The sequence below is a fragment of the Notamacropus eugenii genome, chromosome 2 (assembly GCF_028372415.1).
Source record: "Notamacropus eugenii isolate mMacEug1 chromosome 2, mMacEug1.pri_v2, whole genome shotgun sequence".
NCBI lineage: Eukaryota > Metazoa > Chordata > Mammalia > Diprotodontia > Macropodidae > Notamacropus > Notamacropus eugenii.
Window position 1 is genome coordinate 28,067,351 of NC_092873.1, and position 12,175 is coordinate 28,079,525.

At 48.0% G+C, this 12,175-nt stretch overlaps 2 long non-coding RNA genes across 2 annotated transcripts; one reads left to right on the plus strand and one right to left on the minus strand.

The window, feature by feature from the left end:
- The first annotated feature begins 2,998 nt into the window (after positions 1-2,998).
- LOC140524793 (uncharacterized) lies at positions 2,999-7,267 on the plus strand. Its single transcript, XR_011973836.1, has 2 exons — positions 2,999-4,183; positions 6,941-7,267. It is a non-coding gene; the product is annotated as an uncharacterized lncRNA (long non-coding RNA).
- LOC140524792 (uncharacterized) lies at positions 6,056-8,991 on the minus strand. Its single transcript, XR_011973835.1, has 2 exons — positions 8,120-8,991; positions 6,056-7,391 (listed from the first exon to the last, which is right to left on the minus strand). It is a non-coding gene; the product is annotated as an uncharacterized lncRNA (long non-coding RNA).
- Positions 8,992-12,175: the final 3,184 nt, after the last annotated feature.

A 12,175-nucleotide genomic window follows, 5' to 3' on the forward strand; every position in this document is an offset into this window, starting at 1 on the left:
GAAAAGGAAGAGTCTCTTTGACCCTTTCTCTCTCCTTCCCTCCCTGATTACTGCAGCAATGTCAGAGGGGTGGACAGAGGAGGGAGGGAGGGAGGGAGGGAGAGAGAAGAGAAGAGAAGAGAAAAGAAGAGAAGAGAAGAGAAAAAAGAGAGAGAGAAGAGAGAGCTGAAAGAGAGAGAGAGAGAGGGAGAGAGAGGGGGGGGAGGGAGGGAGAGGGAGAGAGAGAGAGAAACTGAGAGAATACTCAGTGAAGATTCTTTGAGATATGATTGGTAAAAGCTCAAAGAAGGTGTCAGATCAGAAAGGAGCAAGACGTGAGTGAGCTTTAAAATCCACTGGAGGGATGTGTATGTATAGAGAGAGAGTTGAAGCCTCATAGGAATGGGAGAAATGTGGGCATGATGAGGTTGAGGGGTGCTGGGGACCCCAAAATACCTACAGGCCGGGTTCTGCAAATGAATTTGACTCAAGCCTTCTTAAAGCCAAAGAAAGACAAAGTTTGTTAAAGATTTGCCACTTTGGGTTGGCTCTTAAGGAGCCTAAGCATTTGTAAGGCTTGTATTCACAAGCAGACCAGATAGAATCTCAGCTAAACAGAGTCTGTGCTGGATTCCACCTGAACGCCTTCACAGAGGCAAGATAGAACTTAAATACAGAAATGACTATAGGAGGGCTCTGGGGATAGTCTGGTAGTCTAGGGTGATGGGAGGAGGGCTTTAGGAAGGGTCTTGAGGAGAAGTCCAAGGAGGGGGTGACTGGTCAAGGGTTGAAAACCGCTGGGGGCAATCAGGAGATATCAGACAATGGAGGGCCTGGGCCAGAAGCAGGTGTCTCTAGGTAGTCTGGGGTCCCAGGATCATCTCCATAGATCAGACCCAGGGAGGATCCTCATGGGAGTGGCTGGTAATAGGGTGAAAGGGAGGAATATCAAAAGAATGCTAAATAGAAGGTAGGGAGAATCTGGCCTAGGAGAAATGGAAGGGGAATCCAAGGAGCCCCCCAAAGACAAGACTTTCTGGGGGCCCTACTGACTAATGGGACAAAAACCCTCTGGATCCAAAGGGAAAAGGTCTTGACTTGGGCTTGTACCCCATCAGGCAGAAGGCAGGTGGGCGTCTGTCTGTGTGCACTGACGGTGTTTGCAGAGGCTTCAGATCCTTGTGCCTTTAAGCTCTGGGGGCAGCCCAGTACTAGGAAGCTTCAACAGTTAATAGCCTGTACATACAGGATTATCCAAAGTCATGTCCATCGAGGTGTGGAGGAAATTTCAAAGTGACAAACAGGGCAGGACAGGGAGGGAAGGAGGGAGGCGAGCACTTTGGAATAGACCTGGCACTCAGGAAGTGGGCAGCTTGTTAGAGAGGCCTGGGCCTGTGGCCAGGAAGACCAGGGTTCAAATGTGTACTCAGATTCTTACCAGTTGTGTGACCCTGGACAAAATCACTTCACTCTGCTTGCCTCAATTTCCTTCTCTGTAAAAGGAGATGGAGAAGGAAATGGCAAACCACTCCAGTGTCTCTGCCAAGAAAACTACAAATCCGCTCACAGAGTTGGGCATGACTGAACAACAACAAAACAGAAACTTCAAATCTACCTGCCTGCTATTAACCCTTTCTTTTCTCATAAAAAAGAGGAAAGAGGTTTGTATGAACTGAGAAACAACCAAAAGGTCATTGAGTTTGACTGGAACATCTAGTCAGATATTCAGGGAGTCTTACAAACTACAGTTAAGCATCTGATCAATTTAAAAATGACTTTTTAAGTGGATGGTTCTTTGGAAATGGGAAACTTTGCCATAAATTATATGATTCCCAGTCATTTTTGGAATCGATTATGTTTCATTTGAATTTTAAGAACTCCCTCCCTACAAAAAAGAACCTTATTTAAGGGAGCAGGAGAAGCAAGTGCCCCACGCTCCTAAGAACTCCAGATAGAAGAGGGGGTGACTTCCATGGCCCGCCCATCCTCTAGACTCTCATCCCCAATACCACTTTGGCCCTGTAAGCTTCTTCAGGCTCAGGCAGGCTCTCTGTGAGCTTGAATCCCCCAACATTGCTTTTTGGTAGTTTCTGCCTCTGTAAGAGAAAAGGCTCAGACCTGTGGTCCTTGAAGGAGTCTAACTGCTTCCTTGTAGTTTCCTCCAAGTGTTCCTGGCTATTGCCTCTGGAATAGCCTTGGCAGGGTTTCCCAAGTCTTCTCTTACAGTTACTTTCCAGAGACATCTACAAAGCAGCTGACGCTACACTTTGGGTGTCCAAAGAGAACAGACTGGTTTTCGGTGCAGGCTAGTGGGCACATCCAGGACCATGGATTCATGGGTCCTTCCCAGCCGTCTCTGTAGTGTGGGTCACTCCTTTCTAGCAAACATGAGCTCGGGATGAAAAAAGAACTAGCTTATCTTTCTCTGGAGACAAAACACATTCTAAAAGAGCAGATAGAAAATAAACAAACATAGGCCAAGTGTCAGTTTGCTAGGCAGCAGAGAGATGGCAAGAGGACAGGGCAGCCGGACCAGTGACATGTTAGGTACATGGCAAAATCAATGAGCCCCCAAGGCTCCAGCTGCTTGGGATTCCAGTTGGCTCAGGGCAGCAGCATTCTCTGCTTACAACTGGCTGCTTACTGGTACTCGAATGAGTATCCACCAGTTCCACCTCACTCTAAAGTCCCTCCCCCTATTCTTGAGTAGTTTCTGCCTTTAGTTAACCTTCCATGTCTCTTTCCAGCTGGGAAAATGACACTTTTCTGGAGCCCCCTTTCTGAGAAGGGCTACACAGTTGTTACAGGAGATGTGCAGGGACAGTGAATGAAGCAAGAAACATATACTTAAAAAAAAATGAACCTCTGTCTCCCAGAGGCAAGACAATGGCCAACTTTGGGGAAGACTGTCTGGAAGAGACGATATTTGAGCTGGGCCCTGAAAGGAAAGAAGGTTAAGGGGAGATGAGCAAGGATTTACAGGTAGGCTGGTGTCAGCAGTCCAGTCTGGGTAGAACACAGAGTTCCTTCGAGGTGGTGCTGATAAACAAAGCTGGCAAGAGAGATGGGGCCAGATTAGAGAGACCCGTCAGTGCCAGGTGGATTGTTTCATATTTCATCGTGGGGACAATAGAGAATCACTGAATGAGACTCAACATATCACTTGCCCCTCAGTCTAGAATGGCAGGGTCTGCCCCTCACCATCTTGGTTCAATTCAATCTTAAACCCTCATGCCAGGTACTGTACTAGGCACAAAGACAAAAAAGCAAAAAGCAAGATACTGCCTTTGATTACCAGAACCTGACTGACATTCTTGGGGGGAGGGGGGAATATGCAAGCAATGCAAAATAGCTTTACTAGCTTAAAGCTGCGCTCAGACTTTGGGGACAGACAGACAGATGGATCTTTCTATATATAGGTATAGATAAGATAGACACATAGATACGCTGCAAATACAAATTTCAGGGAAATACAATGAAACTGTATCTCATTCTGGTCCCTTTGACCTCTCTTTGCTGTCCCCAAAGGTAGTCTAGTAAGTCTGTGAGTATCTAGTGTAAGGTGATTACTGTGAACCTGCCTGCCTCATCCTCATCGTCTGAGAAAGGTCTCAAAACTGGATCGACCAGTTATGGGAAAGATTTTTTTGACCCACTCTGAGCTTAACCTTCCATAATGCCTTGCATTCTCTGGCATAACAAACATGCTTTGCTTTGCCCCTTCTTGTGTCAGCAGCCACAGGGATGGTTGAAGCCAGACAAGAACGTTCTTCTGTTTCTGATTGCCAGGAGAGAGTAGACACTCCCATGGACAACGGAATTTTTCTTATCTTGCTGCTTTATGGACACTGCTAGGTCCTGTTCTGACAGTCATGTTTATGGCTGACACATTTTGGCAGATACGGGCATCCTGAGTCAGGGAGAGGGCAAAGCAAGCACTCCCTTGTTCTGTGGTTATATAATCAACGGGAAAGTGAGCTCACTTCCGCAATGAGCACCATGGGTTTACATGCGTGATCCACCAGCTTTGAGAGAAAAAAACATGCACGTGCAGCCTAACTTTGTTTCTTTCTTAGAACAAACTCTTTTTAAAGGCTGACATTGCAAGAGGGAAACCAAGTTACTTACAACTGTCCAGAAACTTAAGTGGCCCTATCCTGAAGCTGTGTGGACTTACCTTAGGAGAAACCAGCCAAGCCTGAAGGTAACAGCCTGAGTCCTACTCATTGCCCTGGGTCTCTGTTGTGTTTGTTCACCCATGTGAGATTCTTCTTACCCTGTTTGGGGTTTTCTTGGCAAAGATACTAGAGTGGTTTGCCATTCTCCTCTCCAGTTCATTTTACAGATGACAGAACTGAGGCAAACGGGGTTCAGTGACTAGGAAGTCTCAGAGGCCAGATTTGAACAGATGAGTGGTCCTGACTCCAGGCCCAGGGCTCTGTGGAAAACTGTGTTAACTCCGCATCCCATTGTCCTCAGCCTAGATGATCAGTAGGTGCTGGGGGAGTCTCAGGAGGGGGAGAGAGTCCAAGACTGCAGCTTTTTACATTATGTGGTCTTTGTCATGTTGGGGAGGGACTGAGATGCAAGGGCTAAAGTTACCTGTCTGAATTGGCCTCGAGTTACCTATAAAAGTGGGCCCAGCAGGAAGCCCCTGCTGATCTTCAGTCATTAGCCTGTCAAAGTGTTGCTACCTTGACATACTTGGGGCAGGTAAGTGGTGCAATGGATAGAACACCACTGCAGAAGTCAGGAGGACCTGAGTTCAAATCTCACCTCAGACACTTTGATGCTCACCAGCTGTGTGACCTTGGGCAAGTCACTTAACCCCAATTGCCTCATCCTGAGTCATCTCTAGTCATCCTGAGGAATATCTGGTCACTGGATTCAGATGACTCTGGAGGAGAAGTGAGGATGGTCACCTGCACAGCCCTCCCTCACTCAAAACAAAGTCAAGTGCAAGTCATGTCATCATTTCTCTGATGGCATGGTCTTCTTTGGCAAGGAAGGGTGAACACACACACCTTGACATACGTACAATAAACTTCTTTGAATTTTCTTGGTTCTGAGTTTTGCTTTGTTAATCAAGAAGAAAGCCCAAATGAAGAATGTCCTTTTCACAGCTCCATTTAGTGCATCACTGAGCCATCCACCCTTTGTCTCTGGCTTTAAGACCAAAAAACCAGCAAAAACCACAGCCAATTGTTACACTAATAAACTAGCCTTAATGCTCACGGAGAACTTTGAGATGATATATTAATAAGCTAAGCCTCAGGTGGTCTCCCCCTTACTCCCAAACCCACAACATGCCTCCACCTACCCCCAGACTCCTCTGGGCCATTCCCTCCTCCCCATTGACTTCCCCACTGTTCCTGAGCTCCCTCCTGTGCCCCCTTTCTTGTCTCCACACTGGCTGCCCCTGTACCCACCCAATCTCTTCTGCCTCCCATTGACTAGCATTGTCATCTTTCCCCAGAGAGTATCCTATGGGTGTTTCGAAGGACAACAACCAACCAACCAGTTAGTCCCCCTTGGACCAAGTGACCTCCTGGTGGTCCCCTTCCTTCAGTCAAAAACTGGCACACCAACCAGGGTTGAGAGCCCACCTACCAGAAACAGGTGGGGGGTGAATTCATTGGCAGAAAGCAAGAGTGGGCAGCAGAACCTCGGGTCCTCCCAGGAGGACTCAGCCTGCATATGGGTTGCAGCAAATCAATGAATACCATGAATTAATGAACAATTCTGTGAACCCACGGGGCCGGGCAGGGTGGGCCAGGGAGATGGGCTGTGCCTGGAGTAGCTGGTGACATCCTACTAAGGGGCTAAGAATTCCTTGAGGAATTACTGCAGAGGGACAGTTTTGCAGGCATGGGGGCAGGGAGCTCCTGCAAAGAAGGGCCTGGAAGTGTTTGGGTACCTGAAAGTAGGTGGGTTTGCATGTGTTGAGATATTAGGAGGACTCCAGTTTCCCAGATCTACGGCCCAGCCCACCAGGGGTGGGGTCCAGCACATGGGTCCTCCTTTGCCAGTGTTGACCTGAAAACTTGTTGAAGAAAAGGCAACATGGCTAAATGCATACATTTTATGATTTAATTAATTAATTGATCAATTCCCCATAAAGAAAACAGTTACATAATGCATTATGGAGCCAGAAATGTTCTGGCTACTCAGTGCAGAAATCCTCTGGCTTATATACATTTTGCCATGAGGAGGAAACTCTCTTAACTAAGCAAATCATAAATTCAGTAAGACAAGACAATTAACAAAGCAATGTCAATCAAATGTTGGGATTCCAAGCTGGGTAAACATATGTCTTGGTGACAAGAAAGGAAGGAAATCCCACCACTAGCAAGTGGCAGGCTTCCTGCCCCAAACAGATAACTGATGCAGGAAAGGGCAAACAATGTTCAATAGAAACCCAGGATGCCTATTTTTCTTTACCATGAATATCCCATAACATAGTATGTGTCCATTATTCAAGATATGTCATAACATAGTATGTGTCTATAGATAATAAGATACAAAGGAGAGTCCCATTATTCAAGATATGTCATAGGTTAAAGGTCTCCCAAGGAGTGCAGAGTCAGCCCTGGCTGGCTTTTGCTGACACAGGAAGAGGCACTCTCTGAGTCCGCTTCAGAGAGAACAAAGAGATTATTCCAAAAATTTGTAGTAAACATTATCACCAGTCATTAATTAAACTTCTGCTGGATTCCTGACTCTCCTGTCTCTGGGAACCAGCAGGTTAGAGCCTGGTTCTGCTCAGGTTGACCCTTCAAACATGCATTGATTAAATGCCTACCCCACCAGAAAGGTGGGTGGATAGAAGCCAGGGGAGGCTCTGGTTTTCTCCACTACACAATGATCAGGTCAGACAATTCCACCCAAAGCAACTGATTGTCACCGAGTTCCTGCCAGGCACATTTTCTCCAGCTGGCATTGTTTACTTTCTATTTTCCAGACAAACTGTTGCTCCCAGATGATGGTCTCTGGGCTGCTTCCCATGCCTGGAATGCACTTTCCCTCACCCTGGTTTCATCTTCTTATGGAGGCCTTTGCAGATTCCTTGCACAAACACCAGGACCGCCCTCTCCCTCCTCCCTTCCTGGAAGACCTCGGATGGCACAGCCTTGGATTTCTTCTCTTCATTCCTCTTGGCTAGAAGTGGCCAAAACTGGTTGGGTAATTGGATGCTTTCCAGTTGATTCATGCCCCTCCTGAAGTGAGCAACGTTGGGCCCGGCATATGGGCTGTGACTTCACTAGCAGCCAAAAGACCTGGGGACCCTGGGGGTTCTGCCCTCCTCTCTCTCCGGGAAGCCCTGTGGTGGCCAATGAAGTCACACTGGGGGAGGTCACTTCTGCTGAGCTGGAAGCCGGCAAGCCCAGACTCCCAGGGTTTCTTCTCTCACCCTGCTCACGTGACCCAGGGAAAAAAATCACCCCCCCCCCCCATATTTAGGAGCCTGTGGCCATCAGTGGGGTCCCCCCTTCTCGCCTCTCCGACTCCCAGGCCCCCTCCCCCCTCCCTTTGTCCCCCTCTCCCCTTCATCCTCCATGGAACCACCCTATCAGCTCCTGAGGTCAGAGTATCTCAGTTTGTATTCCCAGCACTTAACCCAGTGCTTAACACATAGTAGGCAGTTAATAAGCTTTTATTGATTAATTGTGTGTGGGTATATATGTGTGTTGGGCCTAGCCCAGCCCCTCAGGGGAATGGAGGGGAAGGGGGAAGACCCTCCTCCCCCATTTCCGCTTTGTTTCCAATTTGCAACAGTAAACTGACATCCAGATTTTGGAGGAAGACAATAGTGGAGGGCTCCCTACCCCCAGTCCTGGCCTTGGCCCCCTTCCTGCATTTCCAGGACACTCTGTCCTTTTCGGAAACTTTCCTAGGGCAGGCCCCAGAAAATTGGCTCTGGCCCTGCCTCCGCCCCTTCCTGTCTTCTCTCTTCCCCCTCCTCCACCCTTCTCTTTTCCCCCTTCCACTTCCCTCCCCTCTTCCTTCCCTCCCCTTCCCCCCTCCTCCTCCCTCCCCTCCCCCTTTCTCCTCCCTCCCCTTCCCCCCTCTTCCTCCCCCTTATTCCCACCTCCCCTCTTTCTTCCCTCCCTCCTTCCTCGTTCTTTCAGGCAGGCCTCACCCCATGGGTGGAGAATTCAGCCCGGATGTTCCAAAGGATACCTTACTCATCCCTCTGGGCCTCTTGCCTGTCTCACTTGGGGGAGTCTGCACATGCTGTTTTTTCTTTGCCCTTTCCCAAGCCTGGTTGGTTGACCCAGAGCCACCTGACTCAGTTTTCTCCCACTTCACCTTATCTGGAAAGGGGGGAGGGATGTCAAGACTGGAAGGGGATAGGAGGGCACAAGGTCTCTAGAAGGTTGACTGAAAAGTCTGCGAGTGCTGCCTGGGGATGGTTAGGAGTTGGGCCCCTCTCCCCAGAAGCCCAGGACCCCTTTCTTCCCCTGCCAGGATGGAGGGAAAGCCACCAGAGCCTCTCAGGGGGCACCTAGTCTGGGACAAAGAGGTGCCTGATGGGGCCTGGACTTTCTCTCCCCTCCCCAATCCCTCCAAACCAGATTTGGGAGGCACTTGGCCACTGTCTCTGTGGCTTGGCCTAGTTGCTGGGCCGCCCCCTTTAGCAGTCATTTCTCAGAAACAGCCCCTCCCCAAGGATTCAATCATGAAAAGCCTCTGGAATGGGGGTGGAGGGGTGGCAGCAAAACAAAGCCACTGTCAGAAACCAAACCCCAGTTCAAGCTCAGATCTTGTCTGGACTTGTGCCACCAACATCCAAAGGTCCTAAAATGGACCCTCAGATTCTTTAGCGACTGGTCAGTTCCTTTGGCTCAGCAGTCTGTGGAGAGAGGAGAGGGTCCCATCATCTAGCACAGAAGAGATCAGGGTCCAAATTTCACCTCTGACACTTTTGAACCATGTGACTTCCCTGAGCCTCAGTTTCCTCCTCTTGTAAAATGAAGAGGGTCTCAGTGGCCTCTCAAGTCCTCCCCCCAACTCTGGCAGTCAGCTCCCAAGAGAAGTCTTAGATGGGGCCAATGACTAGAAGGCTGGGGTCCCAGGCCTAAAGGCAGGACTGTTGGAGGAAAGGCCTCTACCCTCCCTGCACCTCGAACCTGCCCTCCCATTCCAACCTGTGCCTGGCTGCCTCCTTAGTGCCTCTCAAGATTCTCCAATCAGCTGCTTATTGGGGGAAGTGGGGCAGCGCACACAGTCCCATGCTCAGGGACACCTCTCTGATGACCTCTCACCTCAGTCAGGGAATTCTAGGAGGGCTGTGAGTAGGGAGGTCTTGGAGCCCAGCAGGGAGGCGAGGTTTCCCCAGGCAGCCCCTCCCACTTCTGCCTGGCTAAATTGTTAGGGCATGACTCATAAAAGGGTCCATGTCTTTTGAGGGCTTTTGAGATTTCACTGCCTGTCCTGTGACCTGAGCCTTCTCTCAGGGAGCTGGTGGTAAAATGGAGACAGCCTTGGGTTCGGAGTCAAAGCTCCAACTTCAAATCTGACATCTGACAGTTACTAGCTGTGGACTCCTGGGCAAGTCACTTCACCTCAGCCTTCCTCGACTGCCTCAACTGTAATATGTCACCTCCCTCCCAGGGTGGTTGAGAGGATCACATGACATAATAGCAGGAAATTACTTTGCAACCCTTAAATGACTATAAATGCCAGTCGTCGTCATCCCCCTCCTCCTCCTCCTCATCATGGTGTCCCAGTTTCTATCTCACCCCCAGACTTTAGTTCAGTCCACTCTCTTTCAAGTATTGCATACCCGGGCAAACAGGGTGTTAGGAGAACCAGCCTGAAACTAGGGAAGGAGGGCAGGAGGTCCCAGATTCAAATACTGCTTCTGACATTTACTAGTGTTGTGATCTTGGACCACAACTCTTAGCTTCAATCCCATAAATCTGAGGGCACAGAAGGGTGTGAGGATATGTGTGTGCACATTTATGTGTGTGTGTATGTGTATGCATGTGTGTATGTGTTCGTGTGCATTTGTGTGTATTTATGTGTGTGTATGTGTGAAGGCTTCCTGGAGGAAGTGTCATTGACAGTGGCCTTGAAATGAATGGAGGGAGGCCAAAGGAAGGAGAGGGAGGCAAAGAAGGGGAATTCAGGCTTCAGGAATCATGCAGGCAAAGGCATGGAGGTGGGAAGGGGGAATGGCATAATGGACACAATCCCCAGTGGACTAATGGAAAAGAGCCCTGGACTTTGAGGCAGAAGGCCTGGGTTCAAATCCAGCCTGTATGAGCTCAGCCGTCAGAGGTAGTGCTGCACAGTGTATTCTGGCTTCCAACCTCATCTCTGACCCTCACTACCTGTGACCCCTTCCTGGGACTCAGTTTCCTCATGTATAAAATGAGGGCTTTGGATTTAATAGCCTCCCTTATAGGTCTTCTGCTAATTCCTTAGTCATTCCCTGAAGCAAACAGTCTTGCCTCTTCTCCTTCTGCACATCCTCTGGTCACTTGGCTAATGGGCATAAGTTGGAATTAGAGCTGTGAGAGCCTTTCTAGATCCCCCATTCTGTCTCACACTTCACATCCTAGGGCAGTGCTGCCCATGAGAGATGCACCTGTGCACATGAGATGTCTAAGGATGGAGATATGGAGACAGCTGTCTCCTGGAACTTGCTGCCCCTCTCCAGGAAGACCTCTGTCCCTGCACGGAGGAGAGCCAGAGTGGGCACCCAGAAGCTTGCTGCTATCTTGCCCTTTGAGAGAAAAGGATACCTGATAGAACTGAGTAGTCACTGGCCCCCTAAATATGGCTCATCTGGGGAACACTTTTTAGGTTCAAGCTGCTTCCCTGCACACCATCCCTTCAGGAGGAGAGTAACCCAAGCTTAGAACAGTATGGAAGAATGACCTCTCTCCACCAAATGCCAGTTCCATAAAATAGCATCCCAAATAGTAAACAGCAGCTAGACCCATTTATCTGAGTGGAGAGCAGACAGAAATTGGAGAAGTTCTACAGGGTAAAATGTACACAGAAGTGTGTGGCTCTTTAGAGGGCAGTGACAGATCAGACTCAGTTGAGAGAGAGACCCTGATGGAGTGCAAGTTGGAAGATCAGGGTCACGTTGAGATGTGGGCTTCACCTCCAAGACTGCCTTTCAAAGTCTGTCTGTCTGTCTTTCTCTCTCCATGTATACAGAAGTAACTCCCAAAGGATCTGGAGTCATGCACATTCTCTCTTGGATCAGAAATGAGGAAGGTTACTTTTGGGCCAACTCCACCCATCACGGATTGGGTGACCATTCTCTCCATTAATGAGTAGAATCTGAAGCAAAATACTTTGGGTGTGGCTAGAAACCCAGGTGGCATTGGCTGAAATGCAATATATTGATAGACTTCTTTTTGTCTTTTAATTTGTTTTCTTGTTCCATTTGAAGGTCAGGGCTGTCTCTCTCCTTCTCTCCCCATCTTGAAGCAGAGGAGGCACCGATTGACACAGATCATAAATATATGTAAAAACCACGCTATGCATAACACTTCTATGAATCAGTTTGTTCTCTAGAACTGGATACTGTCTTCCTTCTTAGGTCTTTTGTACTGAATTTGAGTATTTATAGTACTCAAAGAACTTGGTTGTTCACAATTATTCTTTTAACAATACTGCTGATACTGTGTACAATGTTCTCTTCATTCTACTTGTTTCACTTCTCCTTATTTCGTGCACATCTATCATGTTTTTCTAAAATAATCCAGTCCATCATTTCTTCAGTAGTATTCCATCACGATGACATATCACAACCTGTTCAGCCATTCCTTGATGGATGGGCATCTCTACAATTTCCACTTCTTTGTCAACACAGAGACAGCTGCTACAAAGATTTTAGAACACAATAGGCTTTTTCTTTTTCCCTAAACACCTTGGGAAACAGACCTACTAGTGCCACTGCTAGTTCAAAGAGTGTACACAGTTTTACAAACTCTTTGGACAAAATTCCACATTGCTCTCCAAAATGTTTGGATCAGTTCGCAGTTCTACCAACAGTGTCTTAGTGTTCCAATTTTTCTATACCTTCTCCAATGTTTGTCATTTTCCCTTCTTTCATTTTAGACAATTTGATAAGTGTGTGATGGTGCCTCAGAGTTATTTTGATTTGTATTTCTCTAATCAATAATAATTTATTTTTCCACATAACTACATATAGCTTAGATTTCTTACAAAA